This window comes from Oncorhynchus gorbuscha, unplaced genomic scaffold, assembly GCF_021184085.1.
Source record: "Oncorhynchus gorbuscha isolate QuinsamMale2020 ecotype Even-year unplaced genomic scaffold, OgorEven_v1.0 Un_scaffold_8141, whole genome shotgun sequence".
Lineage (NCBI taxonomy): Eukaryota > Metazoa > Chordata > Actinopteri > Salmoniformes > Salmonidae > Oncorhynchus > Oncorhynchus gorbuscha.
This window is the reverse complement of record NW_025751381.1, coordinates 1,333-15,513: the sequence shown is the minus strand read 5'-3', so window position 1 is coordinate 15,513 and position 14,181 is coordinate 1,333. Positions and strand designations below refer to the sequence as shown.

At 45.9% G+C, this 14,181-nt stretch overlaps 1 long non-coding RNA gene across 3 annotated transcripts; it reads right to left on the bottom strand.

The window, feature by feature from the left end:
* Window positions 1-41: 41 nt before the first annotated feature.
* LOC124029905 lies at window positions 42-12,511 on the bottom strand. Of its 3 annotated transcripts, none has more exons than XR_006837861.1 (7): window positions 11,345-12,511; window positions 10,674-10,757; window positions 10,465-10,514; window positions 2,810-3,013; window positions 2,583-2,646; window positions 2,316-2,445; window positions 42-2,087 (listed from the first exon to the last, which is right to left on the bottom strand). It is a non-coding gene; the product is annotated as an uncharacterized LOC124029905 (long non-coding RNA). The 3 variants fall into 3 exon arrangements; XR_006837862.1 differs by having other exon boundaries at window positions 2,583-3,013; window positions 11,345-11,402; window positions 11,672-12,511; XR_006837860.1 differs by having other exon boundaries at window positions 2,583-3,013.
* Between the last annotated feature and the right edge of the window lie 1,670 nt (window positions 12,512-14,181).

The following is a 14,181-nucleotide window of genomic DNA, read 5'->3' as shown; positions in this document are numbered from 1 at the left end:
TATAACTTGAGGCCGGGTCCTCAGCTACCCCCATGATCCTGATATTGGATCTTTGCATATAACCTTGTAAATGTATGCATTGTTGCTTAAGGCTAGTTGTGTCGTCTGAGCATGGGGTCAAGTTTTTCCATGTCGGAGACAGTTTGTATCCAGTTCAGTACGAACCATTGCCGTATGCTTTGTGATTTCATTCTTGACTGCTTGTAACTCCGACTTAATACAAATGAAAGTCCTCATTGAGCACCTCCTTGAGTTCCCGAGTTGAGTGTGGATAAAATGTCCGCTCTGAGGGCAGCAAGAATCTCGGCCTTCGAATCCTTGGTGTTCATTTTTTCCGCAGAGCCGAGGAGCCGCTGCTCCCACTTGTTGAAGAACTCGAGCTCCTCGTCTTGGGACTAGTGTTTTCTCTTTTGTCAATGACTCAGCTGAACTTAAACTTTTGCCGGTTATGCACCATTTACACATTAAAAGTCAAATAAAAGTTGGGTCAAAGCACAAAGAAACTATTCAATAAATACAATTGGCCTACTCCATGTGTTTGTCACTAGCCACCCCCCCAAAAACATACTTTTGACTTTACAATCTGTTTTACCATGTATGAATATTGAATGTGTTTCTATGGGCTAATGGCAGTAAGAACAAATTCATTGTTTTATCAAATAATCCCCCTACACAGGAAGAGAACATAAAATACTATTACTAGAGAGGCTGAAACCTTGAAGCTGATTGGGTTACATTTACTCAGCTCTCCTCTAATTCGAGGGCAGAGGAACACGGGAAACAGGAAATAGCAGGGTGGCTTAGGTCACAAGGATAGCTGAATAAGAGGGTGATGTCTGGAAAGTACCTGGAAAAAAACAATGAAATAAGATGGCAACAACCAGGCATGAACACCAATTATCCATTAATATTTTGTTTGTAGCTGCTAAGTACTAATATAAAGAGTGATGAATTATCCTGGTTGTTATGTAGGAACATAAAGAACTATCAATAATAGAGGGTATACTTATTAAGAATGTACATGGAGCTTTCACTTATGCTTTATGTGGACCATCCTAAAAACGTCCCTTTTAAGGCTTTGCTTGTAGCTAGCTGCCTTTTGTCTTGTTTCCGATTACTTTCCGATCATTATACAGTTATTTCAGCACTGTACTTAAGTACATATTATGTACCTTATTTGTTACTTCATGCGTAGGCATAGTTTCACCATATTGTTTCAGTGTACCTATGGGGCCAAGACACTGTATTCTAAAGCAACGCTCTGTTCCCCTGTAAATTACTATTAGATTCCTTACTACTTTCATCAGTTTGTGTGCCTTACTGTTTCTTCCTGGATAGTTTCCCCATAGTATCAGTGTACCTGTGGGGCCTTGACACTGTATTCTAAAGCAATGCCCTGTTCCCGTTACCGTGTAAATTACTATGTCCATTGTTTCAGTGTAGCTTACTTTCTGTACAGTTTCCCCATAGCTTCAGTGTACCTATGGGGTCTTGACACTGTATTCTAAAGCAATGCTCTGTTCCCTGTTATTGTGTAAATTACTATTACTTTCACCTTAGTTTCTGTTTTCTTCAGATTTTCACAGATAGATTAACACTACAATAATAAATAATGAAGATACTAATTTCCTAAACGGAACTACTTTAATAGGACAGAATACAGTTGTTTATTATTTAAATTACTAGCAAATAGTTTCTACATAGCACAAGAAACACCAATAATCTACCCTGATAGTATAGGGTGCACATATTTATTTTGCTGCGTGTAGCATACAATAAGTCATCAGTCCTCATAACAAGAAAATAGCATTACCATAGAACTAAATGTGGCAATTTTCTGAATGAAACCAACAACTGTTTTGTTGGTTGTCTATGGCACTCCAAGACTGCCAGACTGTGGTTGGCATTTCGGGTAGCATCCAGTTTGTCCTTGCAGTTCTTGTTGATGTGAGGCCTCTGCATTTTTCTCTACTGTGTGGTGGAAGGAAGGCAGAGAAACTTGGTTTGCTAGACAGGTTGAATTTACCACTCTGGGTCCTATGCTGGGCCATAGACTTCACCAGGGCTTCTACGAAGTACCACGAGTACTGCAACAAATAGGGACGACACACTTTACACATGAACTTAAACACACACACTCACATAAGGAACAAAGGCAGCAGTGATTGTAATTGTAATCAAATCATATTGATCAAATCAAAATGTTATTGGTCACATACACATATTTAGCAGATGATATTGCAGGTGTAGCGAAATGCTTGTAATCTGCATAATCAAAAATAATACTAGAGAGAAGGTAAAACAGAGTTCCTTACGCAGTTTGTTGCTGGTGAGGAAGTAAGTGGAGGGGTTGAGGTTGGCTGTCATGGCTTTAGCCAGCTCCTCATGGACACTCTGAGGGTTAGGGATCCCACTGGCTGAGTTCGGCTCTGGCTTGAACACAAACTGGAGAGACACATCAGGGGCAGAGAGAGCCACGGTCACTTAAAAGCTCTCAATGATAAATATGAGATCAGCACGGGTGATGAGGTGGTATATGTCTATAGGTGTACGGCTAGTTTAGTGTAGAGATTGTACTGTACCTTCACATAGGACCTGAGATGATGTTCCAGTCCCTACGCGTGAGCTACAATATGAACCATCACTCTGGAAACAGAGGAACAGCCAGTATTAATCTTAGCTTTCAACCTATTTAAAATATCAAGAAAGTGTACAGTATTATATAGAGCCATTATTGCACGGAACTTTTCCAATCTCATATTGCTCAAGTGAACAGCAAATCTGGTTTATAAAAAAAAACCATCACTACCTGGTATGGCAACTGCTCGGCCTCCGACCTCAAGGTACTCCAGAGGGTAGAGCGCATGGCCCAGTACATCACCGGGGCCAAGCTTCCTGCCATCCAGGACCTCTATACCAGGCGGTGTCAGAGGAAGGCCCTAAAAATGGTTGAAGACTCCAGCCACCCTAGTCATAGACTGTTCTCCCTGCAATCGGTACTGGAGCACCAAGTCTAAGCATTGAGGAGTACACCACATCAGTCATTGGCTTCATCAATAAGTGCATCGATGACGTTGTCCCCACAGTGACTGTACGTAATACCCCAACCAGAAGCCATGGATTACAGGCAACATCCGCACTGAGCTAAAGGCTAGAGCTGCCTCATTCAAGGAGCGGGACTCTAACCCAGGAGCTTATAAGAATTCCTGCTTTGCCTTCCGACGAACCATCAAAAAGGAAAAGCATCAATACAGGACTAAGATCGAATCGTATTACAACGGCTCTGACGCTCGTTGAATGTGGCAGGGCTTGCAAACCAGTAACACGAGCCTACCAGACAAGCTAAACTATATCTTGTTATGCAGGTGAATGAGGACCCAAAAGCGACTTGGCGAAAACAGAGTTTTTAATCCAGTAAGAAACTTTACAAAACAAAAAGCATAATACTACTCGTAAAGACGAGAACAGACTGGAGACTTGATCGAGAACTGCAGGTTGCCTCGGGAAGGCACTTGAACCTAGCAGACTCAGACACCTGCTCACCACGCAGCATCTGAGGGAAACACGACACGACAGGGCAAAACATAGACACAGCACGGTGAATTATAGATGAGGATCCGACAGGGCAGGTACGGAAAACAAGGAGAGAAATAGGGACTCTAATCAGGGAAAAGGATCGGGAACAGGTGTGGGAAGACTAAATGATGATTAGGGGAATAGGAACAGCTGGGAGCAGGAACGAACGATAGAGAGAAGAGAGAGCGAGAGAGTGAGAGAGGGAGGGGAGAGAGAGGGATAGAAAGAGGGAAAGAACCTAATAAGACCAGCAGAGGGAAACGAATAGAAGGGGAAGCACAGGGACAAGACATGATAATTAATGACAAAACATGACAGTACCCCCACTCACCGAGCGCCTCCTGGCGCACTCGAGGAGGAATCCTGGGCAACGGAGGAAATCATCAATGAGTGAACGGTCCAGCACGTCCCGAGACGGAACCCAACTCCTCTCCTCAGGACCGTAACCCTCCCAATCCACTAAGTATTGGTGACCCCGTCCCCGAGAACGCATGTCCATGATCTTATGTACCTTGTAAATAGGTGCGCTCTCGACAAGGACGGGAGGGGAGGGAAGACGAACGGGGGTGCGAAGAAAGGGCTTGACACAGGAGACATGGAAATAGGATGGACGCGACGAAGATGTCGCGGAAGAAGCAGTCGCACAGCGACAGGATTGACGACCTGGGAGACACGGAACGGACCAATGAACCGTGGAGTCAACTTACGAGAAGCTGTCGTAAGAGGAAGGTTACAGTGAAAGCCACACCTCTGGCCGCAACAATACCTTGGACTCTTAATCCTGCGTTTATTGGCGGCTCTCACAGTCTGTGCCCTGTAGCGGCAAAGTGCAGACCTCACCCTCTTCCAGGTGCGCTCACAACGTTGGACAAACGCTGAGCGGAGGGAACGCTGGACTCGGCAAGCTGGGATGAGAACAGAGGAGGCTGGTAACCCAGACTACTCTGAAACGGAGATAACCCGGTAGAAGACGAAGGGAAGCGAGTTGTGAGCGTATTCTGCCCAGGGGAGCTGTTCTGCCCAAGACGCAGGGTTTCTGAAAGAAAGGCTGCGTAGTATGCGACCAATCGTCTGATTGGCCTCTCTGCTTGACTGCTAGACTGGGGATGAAACCCGGAAGAGAGACTGACGGACGCACCAATCAAACGACAGAACTCCCTCCAAAACTGTGACGTGAATTGCGGGCCTCTGTCTGAAACGGGCGTCTAACGGGAGGCCATGAATTCTGAACACATTCTCGATAATGATTTGTGCCGTCTCCTTAGCGGAAGGAAGTTTAGCGAGGGGAATGAAATGTGCCGCCTTAGAGAACCTATCGACAACCGTAAGAATCACAGTCTTCCCGCAGACAAAGGCAGACCGGTAATGAAGTCTAGGGCGATGTGAGACCATGGTCGAGAAGGAATGGGGAGCGGTCTGAGACGACCGGCAGGAGGAGAGTTACCCGACTTAGTCTGCGCGCAGTCCGAACAAGCAGCCACGAAACGGCGCGTGTCACGCTCCTGAGTCGGCCACCAAAAGCGCTGGCGAATAGACGCAAGAGTGCCTCGAACACCGGGGATGACCAGCTAACTTGGCAGAGTGAGCCCACTGAAGAACAGCCAGACGAGTGGAAACAGGAACGAAAAGGAGGTTACTAGGACAAGCGCGCGAGCGACGCAGTGTGCGTGAGTGCTTGCTTAACCTGTCTTTCAATTCCCAGACTGTCAACCCGACAACACGCCTCATAAGGAAGAATCCCCCTCGGGATCAGTAGAAGCCACAGAAGAACTAAACAGACGGGATAAGGCATCAGGCTTGGTGTTCTTGCTACCCGGACGGTAAGAAATCACAAACTCGAACGAGCGAAAAACAACGCCCAACGAGCTTGACGGGCATTAAGTCGCTTGGCAGAACGGATGTACTCAAGGTTCTTATGGTCTGTCCAAACGACAAAAGGAACGGTCGCCCTCCAACCACTGTCGCCATTCGCCTAGGGCTAAGCGGATGGCGAGCAGTTCACGGTTACCCACATCATAGTTGCGCTCAGATGGCGACAGGCGATGAGAAAAATAAGCGCAAGGATGAACCTTATCGTCAGACTGGAAGCGCTGGGATAGAATGGCTCCACGCCTACCTCTGAAGCGTCAACCTCGACAATGAATTGTCTAGTGACGTCAGGGAGTAACGAGGATAGGAGCGGACGTAAACGTTCTTTTAGAAGATCAAAAGCTCCCTGGGCGGAACCGGACCACTTAAAACACGTCTTGACAGAAGTAAGAGCTGTGAGAGGGGCAGCAACTTGACCGAAATTACGAATGAAATGCCGATAGAAATTAGCGAAACCTAAAAAGCGCTGCAACTCGACACGTGACCTTGGAACGGGCCAATCACTGACAGCTTGGACCTTAGCGGAATCCATCTGAATGCCTTCAGCGGAAATAACGGAACCGAGAAAAGTAACGGAGGAGACATGAAAAGAGCACTTCTCAGCCTTTACGTAGAGACAATTCTCTAAAAGGCGCTGTAGAACACGTCGAACGTGCTGAACATGAATCTCGAGTGACGGTGAAAAAATCAGGATATCACAAGATAGACAAAAACAAAGATGTTCAGCATGTCTCTCAGAACATCATTAACTAATGCCTGAAAACAGCTGGCGCATTGGCGAGACCAAACGGCAGAACCCGGTACTCAAAATGCCCTAACGGAGTGTTAAACGCCGTTTTCCACTCGTCCCCCCTCTCTGATGCGCACGAGATGGTAAGCGTTACGAAGGTCCAACTTAGTAAAGCACCTGGCTCCCTGCAGAATCTCAAGGCTGATGACATAAGGGGAAGCGGATAACGATTCTTAACCGTTATGTCATTCAGCCCTCGATAACCACGCAGGGGCGCAGAGTACCGTCCCTTCTTCTTAACAAAAGAACCCGCCCGGCCGGAGAGGAAGAAGGCACTATGGTACCGGCGTCAAGAGACACAGATAAATAATCCTCGAGAGCCTTACGTTCGGGGAGCCGACAGAGAGTATAGTCTACCCCGAGGAGGAGTGGTCCCCGGAAGGAGATCAATACTACAATCATACGACCGGTGAGGAGGAAGGGAGTTGGCTCGGGACCGACTGAAGACCGTGCGCAGATCATGATATTCCTCCGGCACTCCTGTCAAATCGCCAGGTTCCTCCTGAGAAGTGGGGACAGAAGAAATGGGAGGGATGGCAGACATTAAGCACTTCACATGACAAGATACGTTCCAGGATAGGATAGAATTACAAGACCAATTAATAGAAGGATTATGACATACTAGCCAGGGATGACCCAAAACAACAGGTGTGAAAGGTGAACGAAAATCAAAAGAAATAGTCTCACTGTGGTTACCAGATACTGTGAGAGTTAAAGGTAGTGTCTCAAATCTGATACTGGGAAGATGACTACCATCTAAGGCAAACATGGGCGTAGGCTTGTCTAACTGTCTGAAAGGAATGTTATGTTTCCGAACCCATGCTTCGTCCATGAAACAACCCTCAGCCCCAGAGTCAATCAAGGCACTGCATGTAGCACCCGAACCGGTCCAGCGTAGATGGACCGACATAGTAGTACAGGATCTAGATGAAGAGACCTGAGTAGTAGCGCTCACCAGTAGCCCTCCGCTTACTGATGGGCTCTGGCCTCTTACTGGACATGAATTAACAAAATGTCCATCAAATCCGCAATAGAGGCACAGGCGGTTGGTGATCCTCCGTTCCCTCTCCTTATAGTCGAGATGCGAATCCCTCCCAGCTGCATGGGCTCAGTCTCAGAGCCAGAGGAGGGAGATGGTTGCGATGCGGAGCAGGGAAACACTGTTGATGCGAACTCTCTTCCACGAGCCTGGTGACGAAGATCTACCCGTCGTTCTATGCGGATGGCGAGAGCAATCAAAGAGTCCACACTGGAAGGAACCTCCCGAGAGAGAATCTCATCTTTGACCACTGTGTGGGAGTCCTCCAGAAAACGAGCGAGCAGCGCCGGCTCGTTCCAGTCACTAGAGGCAGCAAGAGTACGAAACTCTATAGAGTAATCCGTTATGGATCGATCACCTTGGCATAGGGAAGCCAGGGCCCTAGAAGCCTCCCCACCAAAAACTGAACGGTCAAAAACCCGAATCATCTCCTCTTTAAAGTTCTGGTAATTGTTAGAACAATCAGCCCTTGCCTCCCAGATAGCTGTGCCCCACTCTCGGGCCCGGCCAGTAAGGAGTGAAATGACGTAAGCAACCCGAGCTCTCTCTAGAGTATGTGTTGGGTTGGAGAGAGAACAATCTCACACTGGGTGAGAAAGGAGCGGCACTCAGTGGGCTGCCCGGAGTAGCAAGGTGGGTTATTAACCTAGGTTCTGGAGGCTCGGCAGGCCAGGAAGTAACAGGTGGCACGAGACGAAGACTCTGGAACTGTCCAGAGAGGTCGGAAACCTGAGCGACCAGGTTCTCCACGGCATGGCGAGCAGCAGACAATTCCTGCTCGTGTCTGCCGAGCATGGCTCCTTGGATCTCGACGGCAGTGTTACGAGCCTCTGTAGTCGCTGGGTCCATTCCTTGGTCGGATCCTTCTGTTATGCAGGTGAATGAGGACCCAAAAGCGACTTGGCGAAAACAGAGTTTTTAATCCAGTAAGAAACTTTACAAAACAAAAAGCATAATACTACTCGTAAAGACGAGAACAGACTGGAGACTTGATCGAGAACTGCAGGTTGCCTCGGGAAGGCACTTGAACCTAGCAGACTCAGACACCTGCTCACCACGCAGCATCTGAGGGAAACACGACACGACAGGGCAAAACATAGACACAGCACGGTGAATTATAGATGAGGATCCGACAGGGCAGGTACGGAAAACAAGGAGAGAAATAGGGACTCTAATCAGGGAAAAGGATCGGGAACAGGTGTGGGAAGACTAAATGATGATTAGGGGAATAGGAACAGCTGGGAGCAGGAACGGGCGATAGAGAGAAGAGAGAGAGAGCGAGAGAGTGAGAGAGGGAGGGGGAGAGAGAGGGATAGAAAGAGGGAAAGAACCTAATAAGACCAGCAGAGGGAAACGAATAGAAGGGGAAGCACAGGGACAAGACATGATAATTAATGACAAAACATGACATATCTATGCTCGCTTCGAGGCAAATAACACTGAAACATGCATGAGAGCACCAGCTGTTCTGTAAGACCATGTGATCACGCTCTCAGCAGCCAATGTGAGGAAGACCTTTAGACAGGTCAACATCCACAAGGCTGTAGGGCCAGACGGATTACCAGGATGTGTACTGCAAGCATGCGCTGACCAACTGGCAAGTGTCTTCACTGACATTTTCAACCTCTCCCTGTCTGAGTCTGGAATACCAACATGTCTTAAGCAGACCACCACAGTCCCGGTGCCCAAGAACACTAAGGTAACCTGCCTAAATGACTATCAACCCGTAGCACTCACATTGGTTGGTCATGGCTCACATCAACACCATTATCCCATAAACCCTAGACCCACTCAATTTGCATACCGCCCTAACAGATCCACAGATGATGCAATCTCTATTGTACTCCATACTTTCTTTTCCCACCTGAACAAAAGGAACACCTTTGTGAGAATGCTATTCATTGACATCAGCTCAGTGTTCAACACCATAGTGCCTTCATAGCTCATCACTAAGCTAAGGACCCTGGGACTAAACACCTCCCTCTGCAACTGGATCTTGGACTTCCTGATAGGCCGCTCCCAGGTGGTAAGGGTAGGTAACAACACATCCGCCACGCTGATCCTCAACACAGGGGCCCCTCAAGAGTGCGTGCTCAGTCCCCTCCTGTACTCCCTGTTCAGTCATAACTGCACGGCCAGGCACGACTCCAACACCATCAATAAGTTTGCCAATGACACAACAGTGGTAGGCCTGATCACCGACAACGACGAGACAGCCTATAGGGAGGTCAGAGACCTGGCCGTGTTGTGTCAGGACAACAACCTCTCTGTGGACTACAGGAAAAAGAGGACAGAGCATGCCCCCATTCTCATCGACGGGGCTGTAGTGGCGCAGGTTGAGAGCTTGAAGTTCCTTGGTGTCCACATCACCAACAAACTAACATGGTCCAAGCACACCAAGACAGTCGTGAAGACTCCAGCTACCCTAGTCATAGGCTGGTCACTCTGCTACCGCACGGGAAGCGGTACCGGAACGCCAAGTCTAGGTCCAAGAGGCTTCTAAACAGCTTCTACCGCCAAGCCATAAGACTCCTGAACATCTAATCAAATTGCTACCCAGACTATTTGCATTGCCCCTCCCTCTTTCACACCGCTGCTACTCTCTGTTGTTATCATCTATGCAGAGCCACTTTAATAACTCTACCTACCTACATGTACATATTACCTCAGCTAACCGGTGCCCCTGCACATTGACTCTGTACAGGTACCCCGCTGTATATAGTCTCACTATTGTTATTTTACTCCTGCTCTTTAATTACTTTTTACTTTTATTTCTTCTTCTTCTTCTTAATATTTTTTACTGCATTGTTGGTTAGGGGTTTGTAAAGTAAACATTTCACCTGTTGTATTCGGCGCAGGTGACAAATACAATTTGATTTGATTTGTCACAGACACACCCTTACTGATTTGGTGAGGAGTACAGACCTGTGTGTAGACACTCAGTAGGGACCAGGTGAGTTGACACCTTATAATGGCTTCCCTACATCAACCCATTTAATCACTGGACCAGAATGCTGAATAAAAAACATAGTATCTAAGGAACCCGGAAACAGCTACATCTTTATTGAGGCTGAGTAGAGACCATTACTGGTCGGAGGCAGTGGTTTACATGGATGACATTTAAATGTGAATCACTCAGAATTCTATTATATTCCCTTCTCTGTCCTACCTTCCCCTCTCCTACCCTTACCTCGATGATGCTGAGATATCCAGGCGGCAGGTTGGAAGCACGATCTTAATCTGAGGGGGGGTAATACACTGTTATAATATAAGATGATAATATATGTTTTAATAATACTCACTATGATTCTATTCGTGTGCAACACATTCTTCATACAGTAATGATACAGTAAAGACCCAATCATTGAATACCAAGTGTTTTGTCCATACATAAAGTACCTCATCAGAGACCTTTGCTGGTGATGTTAGACTGCAGCGAAGGCCTGCCTGGTGAAGAGGTCCACCTGGTCACATGTAGATAGACTGGAACCATGACATAGAGACGACAGGGTTAATATAGATACACTGGAACAGAGACAGAGAGTGGGGTCGTGTTCATGTACATATAGAAAAGGGGACAGTGTTCGCAGAGAGCAGCCAAACCCTTGTCAGTCTACCTGACCTGTCTCAGCTGGGGCTTGTTACCCTGACTTGTTAACCCCTAATTTCATACTTCAAAACATATTCTCCATAACAATGCCTTACTTTAGGTAGCCTATATAGCTTAACCTGGTTTACCATTTATTCTTTAGATTATTTTGAACCATGGTCATAACATAGCCTGTGCGTCAATTGATCATTTGTACAGATCAAAGTCTTAACAGTATGATTACAATTAGCCTTTTATTTAACTTGTAACATTGCCTTTAACCCCAATGGTGGAACACGAGACAGAGGGAGGAAACTGACAAGAGGAAGTAAACAGAGACGGCATGCATGATCATTGACTAGAAAACAGCACATAAATCAAACAACGCACAACAAATTATTTGGCTAGCTAGCAAGTAAGCGGGAGCACAGCTAAAAGCATTTCTTGCTTATTTTTATCAGATAATGTTCCAATTTCTTACCCTCACACCAGTCGGGAAAGAGTGTTTTGTCCTGCCAATACATTGTCCTCTTTCGTCCCTGAATTAAAAAAGTTTGAAAAATATGATTTGTCATGAGCTGCCTTGCAAGATCACCAATTCAGGATTTTAAAACTGTGCATTCCTATATCATTGACACATTCCTGAATATACAATTAATTGTTCATAGCGTAAAAATGACAAGATCACCTGGTAGCTAGCTTGGCTAGAGACCTGACTCTGCGTTATGTCCTAATGATTGAATTTAACCATCATATGAAAGATTAAAATTTTAATGTAATTTGTTGAATAAATAAACATAATACTCACATTTCATAATGTTTATTCTTCTCAAAACATTTCTTCTTCTTCTATGGTATATGGTGATCGCGCAATTTAATATGCATCCCACCAACTACCGTGCGGGATGGAAACAGGATTCCTAAAAATGGAACAAACTAGCAAACTCCAAAAATAAATAAACTAAACTAAACGGCGGGCACCAACCACACTAGGAATTCTCTTCAGGTATTGAACCTGAACATCCGTCGTCACCTTTGACATGACTCCTTTGATGGGTGATCTACTCCGAAGTTTAAAACACAAAACTTCTATTGTCCGGATGTTATATATATATTTTACTTTTTACCCCCTTTTTCTCCCCAATTTCGTGATATCCAATTGCTAGTGACAGTCCTGTCCCATCGCTGAAACTCGGGAGAGGCGAAGGTTCGAGATCCATGCGTCCTCCGAAACATAGCCCTGCCAAGCCACACTGCTTCTTGACACACTGCTCGCTTAACCCGGAAGCCAGTCGCACCAATGTGTCGAAGGAAACACCGTACAACTGGCGACTGAAGTCAGCGTGCATGCGTCCGCCCTCCACAGAAGTCTCTAAAGCAGTGGGACAAGGACAACCCGGCCGGCCAAACCCTCCCCTAACCCGGACGACGCTGGGCCAATTGCGCGTCGCCTCATGGGTCTCCCGGTCGCAGCTGGCTGTGGCACAGAACCAGGGTCTGTAATGACGCCTCTAGCACTGCGATGCAGTGCTTTAGACCGCTGCGCCACTCAGGAGGCCCTGTCCAGATTATTTTAAGGCTCACTGCAATCTCTGTTCTTCATAAATACAATTAATCCATATTAAACAATTCCAGGTCACCTGACAAACTCCACTTTTTCCCAGTGCATACTTCACCATTTCTGACACCTCAAACTGGCCCTGTCACATTTGCACCCTTATCAACAAAGCATCCTAACTAGAAGCTGATTCCTTATCATTCGCCACACACACGTATCCTCCAATCCAATTTTAGAGTCCATTCAGAACATTCGTCTTCAACCAACTTATGATTAAATATGAAACTATTTGTGAAAAGATTAAATGTGATTTTGTGGCAACATTATGGCAACATGATGATGAAAATAATCATGGCCTCTAAACCTTCAAGCTGTATACTGGACCCTATTCCAACTAAACTACTGAAAGAGCTGCTTCCTGTGCTTGGCCCTCCTATGTTGAACATAATAAACGGCTCTCATCCACTGGATGTGTACCAAACTCACTAAAAGTGGCAGTAATAAAGCCCTCTTGAAAAGCCAAACCTTGACCCAGAAAATATAAAAACTATCGTCCTATATCGAATCTTCCATTCCTCTCAAAGATTTTAGAGAAGGCTGTTGCGCAGCAACCTACTGCCTTCCTGAAGACAAACAATGTATACGAAATGCTTCAGTCTGGTTTTAGACTGACCCCATCATAGCACTGAGACGGCACTTGTGAAGGTGGTAAATGACATTTTGATGGCATCGGACCGAGGCTCTGCATCTGTCCTCGTGCTCCTAGACCTTAGTGCTGCTTTTGATACCATCGATCACCACATTCTTTTGGAGAGATTGGAAACCCAAATTGGTCTACACGACATGTTCTGGCCTGGTTTAGGTCTTATCTGTCGGAAAGATATCAGTTTGTCTCTGTGAATGGTTTGTCCTCTGACAAATCAACTGTACATTTCGGTGTTCCTCAAGGTTCTGTTTTAGGACCACTATTGTTTTCACTATATATTTTACCTCTTGGGGATGTTATTCGAAAACATAATGTTAACTTTCACTGCTGCGGGATGACACACAGCTGTACATTTCAATGAAACATGGTGAAGCCCCAAAATTGCCCTCTCTAGAAGCATGTGTTTCAGACATAAGGAAGTGGATGGCTGCAAAACTTTCTACTATTAAACCTCGGACAAAACAGAGATGCTTGTTCTAGGTCCCAAGAAACAAAGAGATCTTCTTCTGTTGAATCTGACAATTAATCTTAATGGTTGTACAGTCGCCCAAATAAAACTGTGAAGGACCTCGGCTACTCTGACCCCTGATCTCTTGAAGAACATATCAAGACTATTTCAGGACAGCTTTTTCCATCTACGTAACATTGCAAAAATCAGAAACTTTCTGTCCAAAAATGATGCAGAAAAATTAATCCATGCTTTTGTCACTTCTAGGTTAGACTACTGCAATGCTCTATTTTCCGCTATTCCGGATAAAGCACTAAATAAACTTCAGTTAGTGCTAAATACGGCTGCTAGAATCCTGACTAGAACCAAAAATTTGATCATATTACTCCAGTGCTAGCCTCTTACACTGGCTTCCTGTCAAAGCAAAGGGCTGATTTCAAGGTTTTACTGCTAACCTACAAAGCATTACATGGGCTTGCTCCTACCTACCTCTCTGATTTGGTCCTGCCGTACATACCTACACGTACGCTACGGTCACAAGACGCAGGCCTCCTAATTGTCCCTAGAATTTCTAAGCAAACAGCTGGAGGCAGGGCTTTCTCCTAT